Consider the following 18,699-nt stretch of genomic DNA (forward strand, 5'->3'; position numbering starts at 1 on the left):
ATATACATATGTGAAAGTTGGACCATAAAAAAGGCTGAGCACTGAAGAACTGATGCTTTCAAATTGTGGTACTGGAGGAGACTCTTGAGGGTCTCTTGGACTGCAAGGAGATCAAACCAGTCAATCCTAAAGGAGATCAACCCTGAATATTCCTTGGAAGGACTGATACTGAAGCTGAAGCTCCAATACTTTGGCCACCTGATGTGAAAAGGTGACTCACTGGAAAAGACTCTGATGCTGGGAAAGATGGAAGGCAAAAGGAGAACAGGGCAACAGAGGGTTAGGTGGTTAGATAGCATCACTGACTCAATGGACATGAACTTGAGCAGACTCTGGGAGATAGTGGAGGACAGAGAAGCCTGGTGTGCTGCAATCTGTGGAGTTGCAAAGTCAGATATGACTGAGTGACTGAACAATTTGATAATTAAAGAAACAATGTGTATAAAAAGTGCTTTTTAATTTTCAGAGTACCTTAAATGTTAGATATCACTATTATTGATCCTACTAAATATTTATTGTCTTCTCATATCATACCTGGAGAAAGCAATGGCAACTCACTCTAATACTTTCACCTGGAAAATCCCATGGATGGGGGAGCCTGGTGGGCTGCAGTCCATGGGGTCGCTAAAAGTTGGACACAACTGAGCGACTTCACTCTCACTTTTCCTTTCATGCACTGGAGAAGGAAATGGCAACCCACTCCAGTGTTCTTTCCTAGAGAACCTCAGGGATGGGGGAGCCTGGTGGGCTGCCGTCTATGGGGTCACACAGAGTTGGACACGACTGAAGCGACTTAGCAGCAGCAGCAGCATATCATAGTAATGAGGGCCTACAACACTAAATTGTAATCTCATCTCTGTAAAAAGATCAAGCAAACAAACAAACAGACAAAAAGTTACAGAGAGTAATGGAAAGGAATACCAGGCATTTGTAGAAAAGTCTGTTTTACTTACTTTCCTGGAATATATACCTGTAGCCCAGATTAATGGCTTTTCTTTATTTAAATAGTTTCATTTGTTTGTCCTTGCTTTTCTCCATGCATCACTTCTTTTGAAGGGGGAAGACTCGATGAATTATGTGGAACATTTTTCATTAAGAATGTTTATGTATTGATATCTTACCTTGAATCTATTTACTGCCTTTGTTATTGTTAAGCAAAGTGCAACTATAGCCGATATGGGTTGCATTTAATTAAAAATAAAGGACATATTATATAATCAAAATATACTAGCAATAAAATTGTATCTTAAATATATAATCCTTAAAAATGTACTTCATAAATATTTTTGTTTAATATCAAAATAAATTTGAGTAAATTTATTCCTTTACAACTCTATTTTAGCCAATATTGAGACAGAGGTTTGCTTTATATTAATATGATCCTGATATGATAACAAGCAAAGTGTATTTTTTAATACTTATTTTATTTTATGCTTATGCTTATTTTAAGTTCCTAGAAAATAAAGTTTATATATGGTTTTGTGTCCTATAGTACAACTCAACAACTAGGAAATAAAGCCTGTTCACAAAGATGATTTTGAAAAATTACTGTTTCATCTTTATCTGTTTATCTCCTCTTTCCCAGGGCTTACTCTCCTCCAGGAATCTGAGAGTCTAGAAAATAACTAAAACTTCAGTTCAGTTCAGTTCAGTTCAGTCACTCAGTCGTGTCCGACTCTTTGCGACCCCATGAATCACAGCACACCAGGCCTCCCTGTCCATCACCATCTCCCAGAGTTCATTCAGACTCACATCCATCGAGTCCATAATGCCATCCAGCCATCTCATCCTCGGTCGTCCCCTTCTCCTCCTGATCCCAATCCCTCCCAGCATCAGAGTCTTTTCCAATGAGTCAACTCTTCGCATGAGGTGGCCAAAGTACTGGAGCTTCAGCTTGAGAATCATTGCTTCCAAAGAAATCCCAGGGTTGATCTCCTTCAGAATGGACTGGTTGGATCTCCTTGCAGTCCAAGGGACTCTCAAGAGTCTTCTGCAACACCACAGTTCAAAAGCATCAATTCTTTGGCACTCAGCCTTCTTCACAGTCCAGCTCTCACATCCATACATGACCACTGGAAAAACCATAGCCCTGACTAGACGGACCTTAGTCGGCAAACTAATGTCTCTGCTTTTCAATATACTATCTAGGTTGGTCATAACTTTTCTTCCAAGGAGTAAGCGTCTTTTAATTTCATGGCTGCAGTCACCATCTGCAGTGATTTTGGAGCCCCCCAAAATAAATTCTGACACTGTTTCTACTGTTTCCCCATCTATTTCCCATGAAGTGATGGGACCAGATGCCATGATCTTTGTTTTCTGAATATTGAGCTTTAAGCCAACTTTTTCACTCTCCTCTTTCACTTTCATCAAGAGGCTTTTTTGCTCCTCCTCACTTTCTGCCATAAGGGTGGTGTCATCTGCATATCCGAAGTTATTGATATTTCTCCTGGCAATCTTGATTTCAGCTTGTACTTCTGCCAGCCCAGCATTTCTCATGATGTACTCTGCCTAGAAGTTAAATAAGCAGGGTGACAATACACAGCCTTGACGTACTCCTTTTCCTATTTGGAACCAGTCTGTTGTTCCATGTCCAGTTTTAACTGCTGCTTCCTGACCTGCATACAAATTTCTCAAGAGGCAGGTCAGGTAGTCTGGCAGGTCAGATGGTCTGGTAGTCCCATCTCTCTAAGAATTTTCCACAGTTTATTGTGATCCACATAGTCAAAGGCTTTGGCATAGTCAATAAAGCAGAAATAGATGTTTTTCTGGAACTCTCTTGCTTTTTCAATGATCCAGCAGATGTTGGCAATTTGATCTCTGGTTCCTCTGCCTTTTCGAAAACCAGCTTGAACATCAGGAAGTTCACGGTTCACGTATTGCTGAAGCCTGGCTTGGAAAATTTTGAGCATTACTTTACTAGCATGTGAGATGAGTGCAATTGTGCGGTAGTTTGAGAATTCTTTGACATTGCCTTTCTTTGGGATTGGAATGAAAACTGACTTTTTCCAGTCTTGTGGCCACTGCTGAGTTTTCCAAATTTGCTGGCATATTGAGTGCAGCACTTTCATATCATCATCTTTCAGGATTTGAAATAGCTCAACTGAAATTCCATCACCTCCACTAGCTTTGTTCATAGTGATGCTCTCTAAGGCCCACTTGACTTCACATTCCAGGATGTCTGGCTCTAGGTGAGTGATCACACCATCATGATTATCTGGGTCATGAAGATCTTTTTTCTACAGTTCTTCTGTGTATTCTTACCACCTCTTCTTAATATCTTCTGCTTCTGTTAGGTCCATACCATTTCTGTCCTTTATCGAGCCCATCTTTGCATGAAGTGTTCCCTTGGTGTCTCTAATTTTCTTGAAGAGATCTCTAGTCTTTCCCATTTGGTTGTTTTCCTCTATTTCTTTGCATTGATCTCTGAGGAAGGCTTTCTTATCTCTCCTTGCTATTCTTTGGAACTCTACATTCAAATGGGTATATCTTTCCTTTTCTCCTTTGCTTTTCACTTCTCTTCTTTTCAGAGCTATTTGTAAGGCCTCCCCAGACAGCCATTTTGCTTTTTTGCATTTCTTCTCCATGAGGATGGTCTTGATCCCTGTCTCCTGTACAATGTCACGAACCTCATTCCATAGTTCATCAGGCACTCTATCTATCAGATCTAGGCCCTTAAATCTATTTCTCACTTCCACTGTATAATCATAAGGATTTGATTTTGGTCATACCTGACTGGGCTAGCAGTTTTTCCTGTTTTCTTCAATTTCAGTCTGAATTTGGTAATAAGGAGTTCATGATCTGAGCCACAGTCAGCTCCTGGTCTTGTTTTTGTTGACTGTATAGAGCTTCTCCTTCTTTGGCTGCAAAGAATAGAATCAATCTGATTTCAGTGTTGACCACCTGGTGATGTCCATATGTAGAGTCTTCTCTTGTGTTGTTGGAAGAGGGTGTTTGCTATGACCAGTGCATTTTCTTGGCAAAACTCTATTAGTCTTTGCCCTGATTCATTCCATATTCCAAGGCCAAATTTGCCTGTTACTCCAGGTGTTTCTTGGCTTCCTACTTTTGCATTTTGCATTATGTCTCCTACTCCACTCCAGTATCAGTAGCATTTGCAAACTGAATACTACATTGCAAAATGCTTATGCCTAGATCAGATATGATAAACGGTGTACAGGAAACTTTTTTTTTCCTAACTCAGAAACTTGAAATAATATGGATTTGCTAAACTTGGTAATATTGTACAGCAACATATTATATACAGTGATATTAATTATTTAAAGCAGTACATGTTACATTTTGACTAATATTCTGACCAATATGCATGTCCCTAAAACTGGAGTCCCTGTAAAATAGGAAATGCTCAATATAAAATTTTTGAATAGAACACTTTAAACTTTTTATAATTAAAAATAATGATATTACATTATTTCTTGATACCCATCTTTTGTTTATTATATTCATGCCTTAAAGTTAGACTTTCTAAAGAGCCCTGCAAGCATCAGTCAGCTCAGTTCAGTCACTCAGTCATGTCCAACTCTTTGTGACTCCATGGACTGCAGCATGCCAGGCCTCCCTGTCCATCACCAACTCCTGATGTTTACCCAGACTCGTGTCCACTGAGTCTGTGATGCCATCCAACCATCTCATCCTGTGTCATCCCCTTCTCCTCCTGCCTTCAATCTTTCCCAGCATCAGGGTCTTTTCAAACGAGTCAGCTCTTTGGATCAGGTGACCAAAGTATAATTCATATGAATTAATGATATATAAGAGCATGTGAGTTTGATCCCTGGTTTGGGGACATCCCCTGGAGAAGGATATGGAAACCCACTACAGTATTCTTGCCTGGAAAATTCCATGGACAGAGGAGCCTGACAGGCTACAGCCCATAAAATTACAAAGAGTTAGGCATGAGTGAGTGACTGAACGCACACACACAATGTTATATAAACCTACACAGACTATCCTATACAGATAATCAGTCATTAAACACCCAATTTCTTTGGCCTACCTCTCTCAAGAAGGAAACAAAGTCATGATTGCACCAAAACATACTCTGTTGAAGAGCTTATTGAAAGCTCTTTGCCTGAGGTGGCACTTAACCATATCCATGTTTTCTTTCCCAAGTCACAGGAATGCAGTTTGCTGGCATCCCAGTTGAGAAGTCACAGCAATCTAGATCTCAAAAAGCCAAAAATCATTCCTCTTCAGTAATTTGCTTGACTGCAGTATTTAAATGAAACTAACTATAAGTTTTATTTTCATTTTGTATATTAATGGGAAGCCTTTCAGGGAAACTTTAAAACCACTCAGATTTATGTTTTAGAAAGGTAAGTCAGTTTGGCTACAGTAACAAGTAAGGAGGCCACTCATAACTAAAGAAAATGAGGTCCAGCCTGAGGCAGTCATTTTGGGAATAAGAAAGAATTGGATGGATAAGAGACTTCCTGGGTGATAACAGGGAAGCAGAAACCCACAGTAAGAACCAGCTCTTGGCTTTGCTTATTATTTACATGTGAGAAACAGCATGCAGCATGGGGAAGAGAATTGATAGAATATACGATAAAGTTCAATTTCAATATGTTTGTAGACTTTTCTACATTGTATATAATGGCATAATAGTTAAATTAAAACCAAGAACAATCACACACAATCTCACAAACTGCTTTTCATGTAGATGCATTCATATAAAATAATGCTGTATGTATATAGATTGAAAATAAAATGGTGATCATGCTATATACATAGGCTTATTAAATGCTCTTCTCACTTAAATTGTATCATAAACATTGCATTGGAAAGCTCAGTCTTCCATAACAAAACCCATGACCTGAGAGACTTAACAGAAATTTATTTTCTCACAGTTTGGAAGCTGGAAGTCTGATATCAGAGTGCCATCATAGTCAGGTTCTGGTGAGAGCATTTCTCCTGACATGCAGATGGCTACTTTCTCACTGTATCCACACATTGTTGAGAGAGAGTGCCAACTCTTAAGTGTCTCTTCTTATCAGGGAAAGTGAAAGTTGCTGAGATGTGTCCGACTCTTTGCGACCCCATGGACTATACAGTCCATGGAATTCTCCAGGCCAGAATACTGAAGTGGGGAGCTGTTCCCTTCTCCAGGGTATTGTTGCAACCCAGAGATCAAATCCAGGTCTCCTGCATTGCAGGCAGGTTCTTTACCAGCTGAGCCACCAGGGAGGCCCTCTTATCTGGGAATGTATACCATTCCAAAGGTCCACACTCATAACCTCATCTCCAATTACCTCTGATAGACCTCATCACCAAACACCATCACTCTTGCGGTTGGGTTTCAAATGTGAATTTTGGCATGGGAGGACACAAATATTTAATTTGTAATGAACATTTTAGTTAATGAAAAATATTCTAAGTTGAATTTTTAATTTTGAACTAATTATCAAAAACATCAGATGCCAGAGATGCTTGCATACTATTTTATACCCCAGACCTTGGAATGTTTCAAGCTAAATAGAGTACAATTTGTATTTCAGTTCAGTTCAGTCACTCAGTAGCATTCGACTCTTTGTGACCCCATGGCCTGCAGCATACCAGGCTTTCCTGTTCATCACCAAATCCTGGAGCTTGCTCAAATTCCTGTCCATTGACTTGGTGATGCCATCCAATCATCTCATCCTCTGTCATCCCCTTCTCTTCCTGCTTTCAATCTTTCCCAGCGTCAGGGTCCTTTCCAATGAGTCAGTTCTTTGCATTAGGTGGCCAAAGCATTGGAGCTTCAGCTTCAGCATTAGTCCTTCTGATGAATATTTAGTACTGATTTCCTTTAGGATCGACTGGTTTGAAATCCTTGCAGTCCAAGACTCTCAAGAGTCTTCTCCAACACCACAGTTCAAAAGAATCAGTTCTTCAGTGCTCAACTTTCTTTATGGTTCAACTTTCATATCCATACATGACTACTGGAAAAAACATAGTGTATATAAAAATATTTATATTCATATACCAAAGTGTGTATACCAAAAGTAGGACTTTGTTTTCTCTGAACAAATTAGAGTTAATTATTCTTAAATCCTGTTAGCCAGAGATAATGAGAAACATGTTCTTCAGTCAAACAAACTAAATTTTATTAAAGTACTTTAGCAAGGGAGAAATAATACCAGAGAAACCATGAAATGTTTCAAAATGTGGCAACCAAGGACACTAATTGCAAGATTTGGGAGGAAGAGGTCTAGAATTAACTGTATGAACCTTTGTGGAGTTATTCCTAGATCAGTCTATCTGTATCTTATACCTTGGCATGCTTAATTACTGACTACAGTGTATCCTGATGTGTATATGCATACTACTCTGAGAATATGTCTATACATGTAACATACATACCCATCAGACTTTAAATGTTCAAATAAGTCTAATGCCTTTAAATCTTAACTAATGTGAGTGTTTCCCAATACACATGAAGCATACATTTTAAAAGGGAGGAAAAAGGAACAATGAGAAAACAGACTTCTAGATTTATAGAAATGCTTGCTATTTTGAGACCAGAAAAAATATGTGAAACCACATTTTTTTCAGACACTGGAAAACAGGCAGCACAACATTATGATTTCAGATAGAAGAGAAATAAATGATCACTTTTGGATTACTAGCTGAAGGCAGTTTCCAAACTGTAGAGCAAGGAAAGAGAATATAAAAATAGGATGTCAGTCAGGTGAATTTGAGAAGACAGAGACCAGAATTCCAGGAGGGAAAAGTAATGAAAATTTGGGGGTCAGAGTGCTAAAGAAAATGGAAATTCTTGACATAGGCAGAGTAATCCTCTTAAGTTTTTGGATATGTGCTGATTTGCATGCATATGAGGTAAAACTCCATTGGACCAAGAAAATAAGTACAACAAAGGTTATAGAATGTACTGTGCTCCCACAAGTCTGTGAAGAATTTGTGTTCCTATGAAGTAGAAGCAGGGCAAATGCTAACAGAGTTTTCCCAAGAGAATGCACTGGTCATAGCAAACACCCTCTTCTAACAACACAAGAGAAGACTCTACATATGGAAATCACCAGATGGTCAACACAAAAATCAGATATATTCTATTCTTTGCAGCAAAAGATGGAGAAGCTCTATACAGTCAGCAAAAAGAAGACTGGGAGCTGACTGTGGTTCAGATCATGAACACCATATTGCCAAATTCAGACTTAAATTGAATAAAGTGGAGAAAACCACCATTCCATTCAGGTATGACTGAAATCAAATCCCTAATGATTATACAGTGGAAGTGAGAAATAGATTTATAAGGCTAGATCTGACAGAAAGAGTGCCTGATGAACTATGGATGGAGGTTCGTGACATTGTACAGGAGACAGGGATCAAGACCATCCGCAAGAGAAGGAATGCAAACAAGCAAAATGGCTGTCTGAGGATGCCTTACAAATAGCTGTGAAAAGAAGGAAAGCAAAAAGCAAAAGAGAAAGGAAAGATATACCCATTTGAATGCAGAATTCCAAGGAATAGCAAGGAGAGATAAGAAACCGTTCCTCAGTGATCAATGCAAAGAAATAGAGGAAAACAATAGAATGGGAAAGATTAGAGGTCTCTTCAAGATAATTTGAGATACCAAGGGAACATTTCATGCAAAGATGGGCTCAATAAAGGACAGAAATGGTATGGACCTAACAGAAATAGAAGATATTAAGAGGTGGCAAGAATACACAGAAGAACTGTACAAAAAAGATTTTCACAACCCAGATAATCTCTCAATGGTGTGATCATTCACCTAGAGCCAGACATCTTAAATGTGAAATCAAGTGGGCCATAGGAAGCATCACTATGAACAAAGCTAGTGGATGTTATGGAATCCCAGTTGACCTTTTTCAAATCCTAAAAGATGATGTTGTGAAAGTGCTGCACTCAATATGCCAGCAAATTTGGAAAAGTCAACAGTGGTCACAGGACTGGAAAAGGTCCGTTTTCATTCCAATTCCAAAGAAAGGCAATGCCAAAGAATGCTCAAACTACAGCACAAGTGCACTAATCTCACACGCTGGTAAAGTAATGCTCAAAATTTTCCAAGCCAGGCTTCAGCAATATGTGAACTGTGAACTTCCAGATGTTCAAGCTGGTTTTAGAAAAGGCAGAGGAACCAGAGATCAAATTGCCAACATCCACTGGATCATGGAAAAAACAAGAGAGTTCCAGAAAAACATCTATTTCTGCTTTATTGACTGTGCCAAAGTCTTTGACTGTGTGGATCCCAATAAACTGTGGAAAATTCTGAAGGAGATGGGAATACCAGAACACCTGACCTGCCTCTTGAGAAATTTGTGTGCAGGTCAGGAAGCAACAGTTAGAACTGGACATGGAACAACAAACTGGGTCCAAATAGGAAAAGGATAACGTCAAGGCTGTATATTGTCACCCTACTTATTTAACCTATATGCAGAGTACTTCATGAGAAATGCTGGGCTGGAGGAAACAAGCTGGAATCAAGATTGCTGGGAGAAACATCAACAACCTCAATAATGCAGATGACACCACCGTTATGGCAAAAAGCAAAGAAGAACTAAAAAGCCTCTTGATGGAAGTGAAAAAGGAGAGTGAAAAAGTTGGCTTAAAGCTCAACATTCAGAAGACTAAGATCATGGCATCCAGTCCCATCACTTTATGGGAAATAGATGGGGATATAGTGCAAACAGTGGCTGACTTTATTTTTCTGGGCTCCAAAATCACTGCAAATGGTGACTGCAGCCATGAAATTAAAAGGCGCTTACTCCTTGAAAGGAAAGTTATGAGCAACCTAGACAGCATATTAAAAAGCAGAGACGTTACTTTGTCAACAAAGGTCCGTCTAGTTAAGGCTATAGTTTTTCCAGTGGTCGTGTGTGGATGTGAGAGTTGGACTATGAAGAAAGCTGAGCACTGAAGAATTGATGCTTTTGAACTGTGGTGTTGGAGAGGACTCTTAAGAGTCCCTTGGACTGTGAGGAGATCCAACCAGTCCATCCTAAAGGAGACCAGTCCTGGGTGTTCATTGGTAGGAGTGATTTTGAAGCTGCAACTCCAATACTTTGGCAACCTGATGCAAAAAGCTGACTCGGTTGAAAAGACCCTGATGCTGGGAAAGATTGAGGGCAGGAGGAGAAGTGGATGACAGAGGATGAGATGGTTGGATGGCGTCACCAACTCAGTGGACATGAGTTTGGGTGGACTCCAGGAGTTGGTGATGGACAGGGAGGCCTGGTGTGCTTCAGTTCATGGGGTTGCAAAGAGTCAGACATGACTGAGTGACTGAACTGAAGTGAACTGAGGTAGAAAAATGTCTTTGTAATGTCCTTCTGCAAAAGGACTTACAGCTTAATAATGGGGCTAAGTCGGTGGGATTGTATAGCTGCTCTGAATCTATTATAACAGCTTTGATAGAATCACACTAGTCACAAGTGATTTTTCAGTGTGCCAGATCAAAATCCAATGCACACTGAAGGAATGCAATAAAATCTAAAATTGACTCAACAATCTAAAATTTAACCCTCTTGTGAAAACATCTGCAAGCAACTTGACAAGAAAATTGCATCTGTAAAGTCTAAAGTTAACCATGGGAAGAAAAAAAAAAACCACACACACACAATCAACTTAGAACAGAAAACCAGAGAAAATGTCTTTCAAATATTAAGGTACAATAAAAACCCATAAGACACACAAAAGATGAAAGAATGAATTGACAACAGATATGTACTTGATGTTAACAGAAGCTCTCCAGGTCAAGGAAAAGAAAATAAATAGAAATTTGGGACACATTTCTGTGCTTCTCTTTTATTAATAGAAGAATAGACAAAAAAATCAGTAAAGATTTAGTGGACTAGGAACAAATCAACCCACTCAACATTTCTAGAGCTCACAACAGCAACAGGATACATATTTTTTCAAGAACATACGGATAACTCATGAAGACAGACAATATTCTGGCCCATAAAAATAAATCTCAAGAATTCAAAATATTGAAATTATATAAACTATAGTATCTGGCTAAAATGTCATTAAGCTAGAAGCTGATAGCAGAAGGGTAACTAGAAATTTTCTTACATTATTGAAAATTTAATAACATTTTTATAAATGGTATTAATCAAAGAAGAGATCTAAAGGAAGTTAAAATTATTTTGAAGTGAATTAAAATGAAAATAGAAGATATTGAATATGTGGGCAATAGTTAAAGAAATACTTAAAGGGGCATTTATAGTATTGAATGCTAATAGTGAAGAAGAAAAGTCCAAAGTCATTGAGAATCTAGACAAAGAAAGCAAAGTGAACAGAAAGTAAGCCAAATGAAAGTAATAATAAAAATGTGAACAGAAATCAATGGAATAGAAAAATAATAGAGAAAACCATGGATGCTAAGTAGGAATTATTGCAATGGTCACTGAAATTGACAAACATATAAGCAAAGTGATAAAGAAAAAAAGAAGTAAAGGAATAAGTTACTAAAACAGGAGTAAAAAAAAATGAGATATCACTATATAGAACAGTGACATTAGAAATATAATAAGAGAATATTATTTAAAAGCCAAATCCATATATTATACAATGTAGATGAGATTTAAAATTTATTTTAAAAATACAAGCAACCAAGGCTTGCTCAAAAATAATGTGAAAAACCTTATATTATTTAAAAAAATGAAATAAAGGAACAATAATTTTTCCCAAAAAGCATCAAATCCAGATGCCTTTACTGGTGGTTTCTATTTAATGCCTCATGATGAAATAGTAAAATTTTACATGAATTTTTCCTGAGAGCAACCATCCCCAACTTATTTTATGAGGTCAACATTAACCTGATACTAAAACATTACAAAAAGAAAAGACATGATAAGCAGTAATCCTCAAAAATATAGGTGCAAAAATCATTAACAAACATTAGTAAATACTATCCAGAAATATACAAAAAGAAAATACGTCATGACTAAGTGTCATTTACTCAGAATTAGAAATCGGTTTGCCAATAGAAGCTGAAGATATTAAGAATAGGTGGCAAGAATACACGGAAGAACTGTACAAAAAAGATCTTCATGACCCAGATAATCATGATGATGTGATCACTAATCTAGAGCCAGACATCTTGGAATGTGAAGTCAAGTGGGCCTTAGAAATCATCACTATGAACAAAGCTAGTGGAGGTGATGGAATTCCAGTGGAGCTGTTTCAAATCCTGAAAGATGATGCTATGAAAGTGCTGCACTCAATATGCCAGCAAATTGGGAAAAGTCAGCAGTGGCCACAGGACTGGAAAACGTCAGTTTTCATTCCAATCCCAGAGAAAGTCAATGCCAAAGAATGCTCAAACTACCACACAATTGCACTCATCTCACATGCTAGTAAAGTAATGCTCAAAATTCTCCAAGCCAGGCTTCAGCAATACGTGAACCGTGAACTCTCTGATGTTCAAGCTGGTTTTAGAAAAGGCAGAGGAACCAGAGATCAAATTGCCAACATCTGCTGGATCATTGAAAAAGCAAGAGAGTCCCAGAAAACATCATTTCTGCTTTATTGACTATGCCAAAGCCTTTGACTGTGTTGATCACAATAAACTGTGGAACATTCTGAAAGAGATGGGAATACAAGACCACCTGACCTGCCTCTTGAGAAATCTGTATGCAGGTCAGGAAGCAACAGTTAGAACTGGACTTGGAACAACAGACTGGTTTCAAATAGGAAAAGGAGTACGTCAAGGCTGTATATTGTCACTCTGCTTATTTAACTTCTATGCAGAGTACATCATGAGAAACGCTGGACTGGAAGAAGCACAAGCTGGAATCAAGATTGCCAGGAGAAATATCAATCACCTCAGATATGCAGATGACACCACCCTTATGGCAGAAAGTGAAGAGGAACTAAAAAGCCTCTTGATGAAAGGGAAAGAGGAGAGTGAAAAAGTTGGCTTAAAGCTCAACATTCAGGAAATGAAGATCATGGCATCCAGTGCCATCACTTCATGGGAAATAGATGGGGAAACAGTAGAAACAGTGTCAGACTTTATTTTTTGGGGGCTCCAAAATCACTGCAGATGGTGACTGCAGCCATGAAATTAAAAGACACTTACTACTTGGAAGAAAAGTTATGACCAACCTAGATAGTATATTGAAAAGCAGAGACATTACTTTGCTGACTAAGGTCCGTCTAGTCAAGGCTATGGTTTTTCCAGTGGTCATGTATGGATGTGAGAGTTGGACTGTGAAGAAAGCTGAGCGCCGAAGAATTGATGCTTTTGAACTGTGGTGTTGGAGAAGACTCTTGAGAGTCCTTTGGACTGCAAGGAGATCCAACCAGTCCATCTTAAAGGCGATCAGTCCTGGGTGTTCATTGGAAGGACTGATGTTGAAGCTGAAGCTCCAGTACTTTGGCCACCTCATGCAAAGTGTTGACTCATTGGAAAGACTCTGATGCTGGGAGGGATTGGGGACAGGAGGAGAAGGGGACGACAGAGGATGAGATGGCTGGATGGCATCACTGACTCGACAGATGTGAGTTTGAGTGAGCTCTGGGAGTTGGTGATGGACATGGAGGCCTGGCATGCTGCGATTCATGGGGTCGCAAAGAGTCAGACATGACTGAGTGACTGAACTGAACTGAACTAAACAGTGAAGAATTGAACAATTTCTCCTTAAAATTAGGGTAAGGCAGAGATGTTATCTTTATTCTCTTTTATTATATACCCCTTTATCTATTATAATGATAATAATAATGAGCAATATAAAGAAATAAAATACAAAAATATTAAAAATGAATAATTAAAACATATAAGAAATGCAATGATTTTCTGTATAGAAATTCTTATAGAGTCTATGATAACACTACTAGAATAAGAATTAGCAAGGTCACAATACACAGGGCTAATATACAAAAATTAAGTATATTTCTGAATATTTTAAAACAATTAAAAACTTAATCTTAAAAACAGCATATTAAATAATGTTAAAAGGCATGAAATACTTAGAAACAAATTCACTCAATTATGTGCAACAAACATATAAAACCTTTCATTTCTGTTGAAAACTATAAAACCTTGATGAGAGGGATCAAATAAGATATTAAAAAGATCTTATTTTCACAAGTGAAGAGACATCAAATTTTACTAACCTTTAGATTTAATGCAAAACTAATTAAAATTGAAAAGTTATGTGGAAATTCAAAGGGATCTAGAATAATGGAAAAATTTGAAGCAGAAACAGTTCTAAAGGACTTCTACAACTTGATTTTAAGACTTGACATACAACCACACTAATCAGTAAAGGAGTACATCAAGGCTATATATTGTCACTCTGCTTATTTAACTTCTATGCAGAGTACATCATGAGAAATTCTGGGCTGGAGGAAGCACAAGCTGGAATCAAGATTACCACGAGAAATATTAATAACCTCATATATGCAGATAACACCACCCTTTTGGCAAAAGTGAGATGGAATGAAAGAACCTCTTGATGAAAGTGAAAGATGAGAGTATAAAAGTTGTCTTAAAGTTTAACATTCAGAAAATGAAGATCATGGCATCTGGTCCCATCACTTCATGGCAAATAGATGCAGAAACAGTGGAAATAGTGGCTGACTTTGTTTTTTTGGGCTCCAAAATCACTGCAGATGGTGATTGCAGCCATGAAATTAAAAGGTGCTTACTCCCTGGAAGGAAAATTATGACCAACCTAGACAGCATATTAAAAAGCAGAGGCATTATTTTGTCCACAGAGGTCTGTCTAGTCAAGGCTATGGTTTTTCTGGCTCATGTATGGATGTGAGAGTTGGATTATAAAGAAAGCTGAGCACTGAAAAATTGATACTTTTGAGCTGTGGTGTTGGAGAAGACTCATGAGAGTCCCTTGGACTGCAAGGAGATCCAACCAGTCCATCCTAAAGGAGATCAGTCCTGGGTGTTCATTGGAAGGACTGATGTTGAAGCTGAAACTCCAAAACTTTGGCCACCTGACTCATTTGAAAAGACCCTGATGCCTGGAAAAATTGAGGGCAGGAGGAGAAGGGGATGACAAAGGATGAGATGGTTGGATGGCATAACCAACTCAATAGATATGGGTTTGGGTGGACTCCAGGAGTTGGTGATGGACAGGGAGGCCTAGCGTTCTGCAGTTCATGGGGTTGCAAAGAATTGGACATGACTGAGTAACAGAACTGATCTGAACCAGTAAAATGTTAGGTTAGGGTAAAATGAGATATATAGATAAATGAAATAATAGATTGGGAGCAGATTTACACATATAAGATCACTGATATTTGTTTTTGATGTAAGTTCTTTTATTGTTATTTTCCTCACAACCATGAAGACAATATGTGATCCAGTCTTAATTTCTCAGCTTTCTAACCCTACCCACATTCCAAAAAATAAGTGCTATTTCTATCTTCCCAGTTAATTTATATTAATAAGGAGTTCAATTAGATTTTCCTTCACTCAGCCTAGATTCAGGGAGAGTGTGGTGACAGATGATCATGAACAGAGAGGTACATGGATGAGTTGAGGAAGATCAACGTGGGAAGAAAACAGGAAGAGCTATTCAGATCCATCCTCCTCTTTCGAATGGCTGTCCATCAAAGTCAAGGTTTTATCCACCTGGGACAGAATCTTGGCCAGGTAGTAACCCAATAAGTATTTCAGATGTTTGGCCTGTTTGCTGCTTGATTTTGAGAGTGCCATGTCTGTAGACACAGTATTGACTTTGATATTCTTGTCCACAAACCCTTAGTCAAGGACCTGGATTAGTGGGAAAGGATGGAACAGGGGATTGTGCCCTCTCTGGGGAGCTGTTACATAATGTTGCAGGAGATCAGTCAACTGGGTTTGGGAGTAAACATTTCCCTGGAGAGGTATGAGAATGGCTAATTCACAGAAGCTTTTATTGAGGGGCATCCTCTGGTACTCTTTCTCCAGAGTAGTGGAGAAAGAGAGACATGTAAGTATTGGGCAACCCAGTATGCAAACCCTGAGTGGTGCAAAGACCATGGAGAGTGTAGCTAGTGACTAGAGTTGTTACTATGTTGAAGCTGTAATGGGATAGTTGGAAGTAAGCAAGGCCTTATGCCCACCTACCAAACACCTGCCCATCATACCCTGAAACATTTTTTGAGAGGCCTGGCCCAGGGCTCAAGATCAAGACGGGTATGGACCCAAAATACTCCTTAATTTTCCCTGAAATCTAAGCTGTCCAAAAGAATGGGAAGAAGGTGAGGAGGGATTAGATCTTCTCATAGGACAGCAAGGGCTGCAGGGGAACTGATTCCACCCCATTTCCATGCTGTCCAGAGCAAGGCTTGTGGACAGGCATCAGAAAATTCCAGAATGCCCCTTTCTTGAGCACATCTTTGATGCTGCAGTTATCACTGGGCAGTTACTGCAATCTTGGTCACCAGTTAGATTAATACTATAGGATGTAATTCCTGAAATCCTAGCAGTGATACTGTGTACCTCTGCTCTTTATATACATACGTGTGTTGTCTGTGATTAGGCTCATGTCAGCTGACCACTGATTTCACTTTAGTCCTTCTCAGTAATCTTGGGCATTTTGGCACAGCAGCAGATATATGGGAGGGTACAGAAATGGAGTGTTTCCAAAACAAATACATTCTTGAAGATAGAGTACATGGCTTAGACTTAAAAGATAATTTGGGCCAGCTTCTGCCTGAAGGAGGGGCAAATGAATCACCAGGGTAGAAATGGCTGAGCTTATCATAATTCATCTACTGTTTCTTCCTCTTTTTGGAGGACCAAGCTAGGTGCAGATAAAGAGAGGACAACAATGGAATGTGAAAGATTAGAGATCTCTTCAAGAAAATTAGAGGTACCAAGGGAAAATTTCATGCAAAGATGGAAACAATTGAGGACAGAAATTGCATGGACCTAACAAAAGCAAAAGAGATTAAGGAAAGGTGGCAAGAATACACAGAACTATGCAAAAAAGATAAAGAACCAGATAACCACGATGGTGTGATCACTCACCTAGAGCCAGACACCCTGGAGTGTGAAGTTGAGTGGGCCACAGGAAGCTAGGAACAAAGTTAGTGGAGGTGATGGAATTTCAGCTGAACTATTTCAAGTCCTAAAGCATGATGCTGTGCAAGTGCTGCACTCAAAATGCCAGCAAATTTGGAAAACTCAGCACTGGCCACAGGACTGCAAAAGGTCAGTTTTCATTGCAATCACAAGGAAAGGTAATGCCAAATAATGTTCAAGATACTGAAAAATTGTAATCATCTCACATGCCAGAAAAGTAATGCTCAAAATTTAACAAGCGAGTCTTCAACAGTATGTGAAATGAGAACTTGAGATGTGCTAGCTGGATTTAAAAAAAAAAAAAAAAACAGAGGAACCACAGATCAAATTACCGATATCAATTTGGATCATAGAAAAAGCAAGAGATTTCCAGAAAAAAAAAAAATCTATTTCTGCTTTATTGACTATGCCAAAACCTTTGACTGTGTGGATCACAACAAACTGGATAATTCTTAAAGAGATGGGAATACCAGACCAACTACCTGCCTCCTAAGAAATGTGTATGCAGGTCAAGAAGTAGCAGTTAGAACCAGACATGGAACAACAGACTGGTTCCAAATTGGAAAAGGAGTATTTCAAGGTGTCACCCTGCTTATTTGATTTATATGCAGAGTACATCATGCAAAATGCTGGATGGGATGAAGTACAAACTGAGATCATGACTGCTGGGAAAAATATCAATAACTTCAGATATGCGGCTGACACCACCCTTATGGCAGAAAGCAGAGAGGAACTCAAGAGCCTCTTGATGAAAGTGAAAGAGGAGAATGAAAAAGCTTGTTTGAAACTCAACATTCAGGAAATGAAGATCATGGCATCTGGTCCCATCACTCCATGGCAAACAGATGGAGAGACAATGGAAACAATGACTGACTTTATTTTCTTGGGCTCCAAAATCACTGCAGAGGGTGACTGCAGCCATGCAATTAAAAGATGCTTGCTCCTTTGAAGAAAACTATGACAAAACAAGATGGCATATTAAAAAGCAGAGACATTACTTTTCTGACAAATATCTCTCTAGTCGAAACTATGTTTTTTCCAGTAGTCATGTATGGATGTGAGAGTTGGACCATAAAGAAAGCTGAGCACTGAAGAATTTTAATTTTGAGCTGTGGTATAGGAGAAGACTCTTGAGAGTCTCCTGGACTGCAAGGAGATCAAACTAGTTATTCTAAAGGTGATCAGTCCTGAATATTCTCTGGAAAGACTGATACTGAAGAGGAAGCTGCAATATTTTGGCCACTGGATGCAAAGAACTAGCTCCTTGGTTAAGACCCTGATGCTGAGAAAGATTGAAGGCAGAAGGAGAAGGGAAACACAGAGGATGAAATGGAGGGATGACATCCCCAACTCAATGGACATGAATTGGAGAAAGCTCCAGGAGTTGGTGATGGACAGGGAACCCTGGCATGCTGCAGTCCATGGGGTGGCAAGAGTTGGACATGACTGAGTGACTGAACTGAAGTGAAGTTAGCTGATGGAGGTGGAGAAGTGGAGGATGTGATTTGTCTTGGGGCCCCAGTTAAGTTTTTTGGAAGCACCCATCCAAGGGGAGGAAAACAGTGTGTGTGTGTGTGTGTGTGTGTGTGTGTGTGTGTGTGTGTGTGTGAGGAAGCATGGGGAAAGTCGGCAGGGTCTAAGCTCATAGTGGAATAATAAAATACAAAAACTTATTCTTATAGGACTAT

General features: G+C 38.9%; 1 long non-coding RNA gene across 1 annotated transcript; it reads left to right on the forward strand.

The window, feature by feature from the left end:
- Positions 1–8,490: 8,490 nt before the first annotated feature.
- On the forward strand, positions 8,491–16,905 carry LOC120864054. Its single transcript, XR_005721121.1, has 2 exons — positions 8,491–8,562; positions 16,779–16,905. It is a non-coding gene; the product is annotated as an uncharacterized LOC120864054 (long non-coding RNA).
- The last annotated feature ends 1,794 nt before the right edge of the window (positions 16,906–18,699 follow it).

The sequence above is a fragment of the Oryx dammah genome, unplaced genomic scaffold (genome assembly GCF_014754425.2).
Source record: "Oryx dammah isolate SB20612 unplaced genomic scaffold, SCBI_Odam_1.1 HiC_scaffold_1, whole genome shotgun sequence".
Taxonomy (NCBI): domain Eukaryota; kingdom Metazoa; phylum Chordata; class Mammalia; order Artiodactyla; family Bovidae; genus Oryx; species Oryx dammah.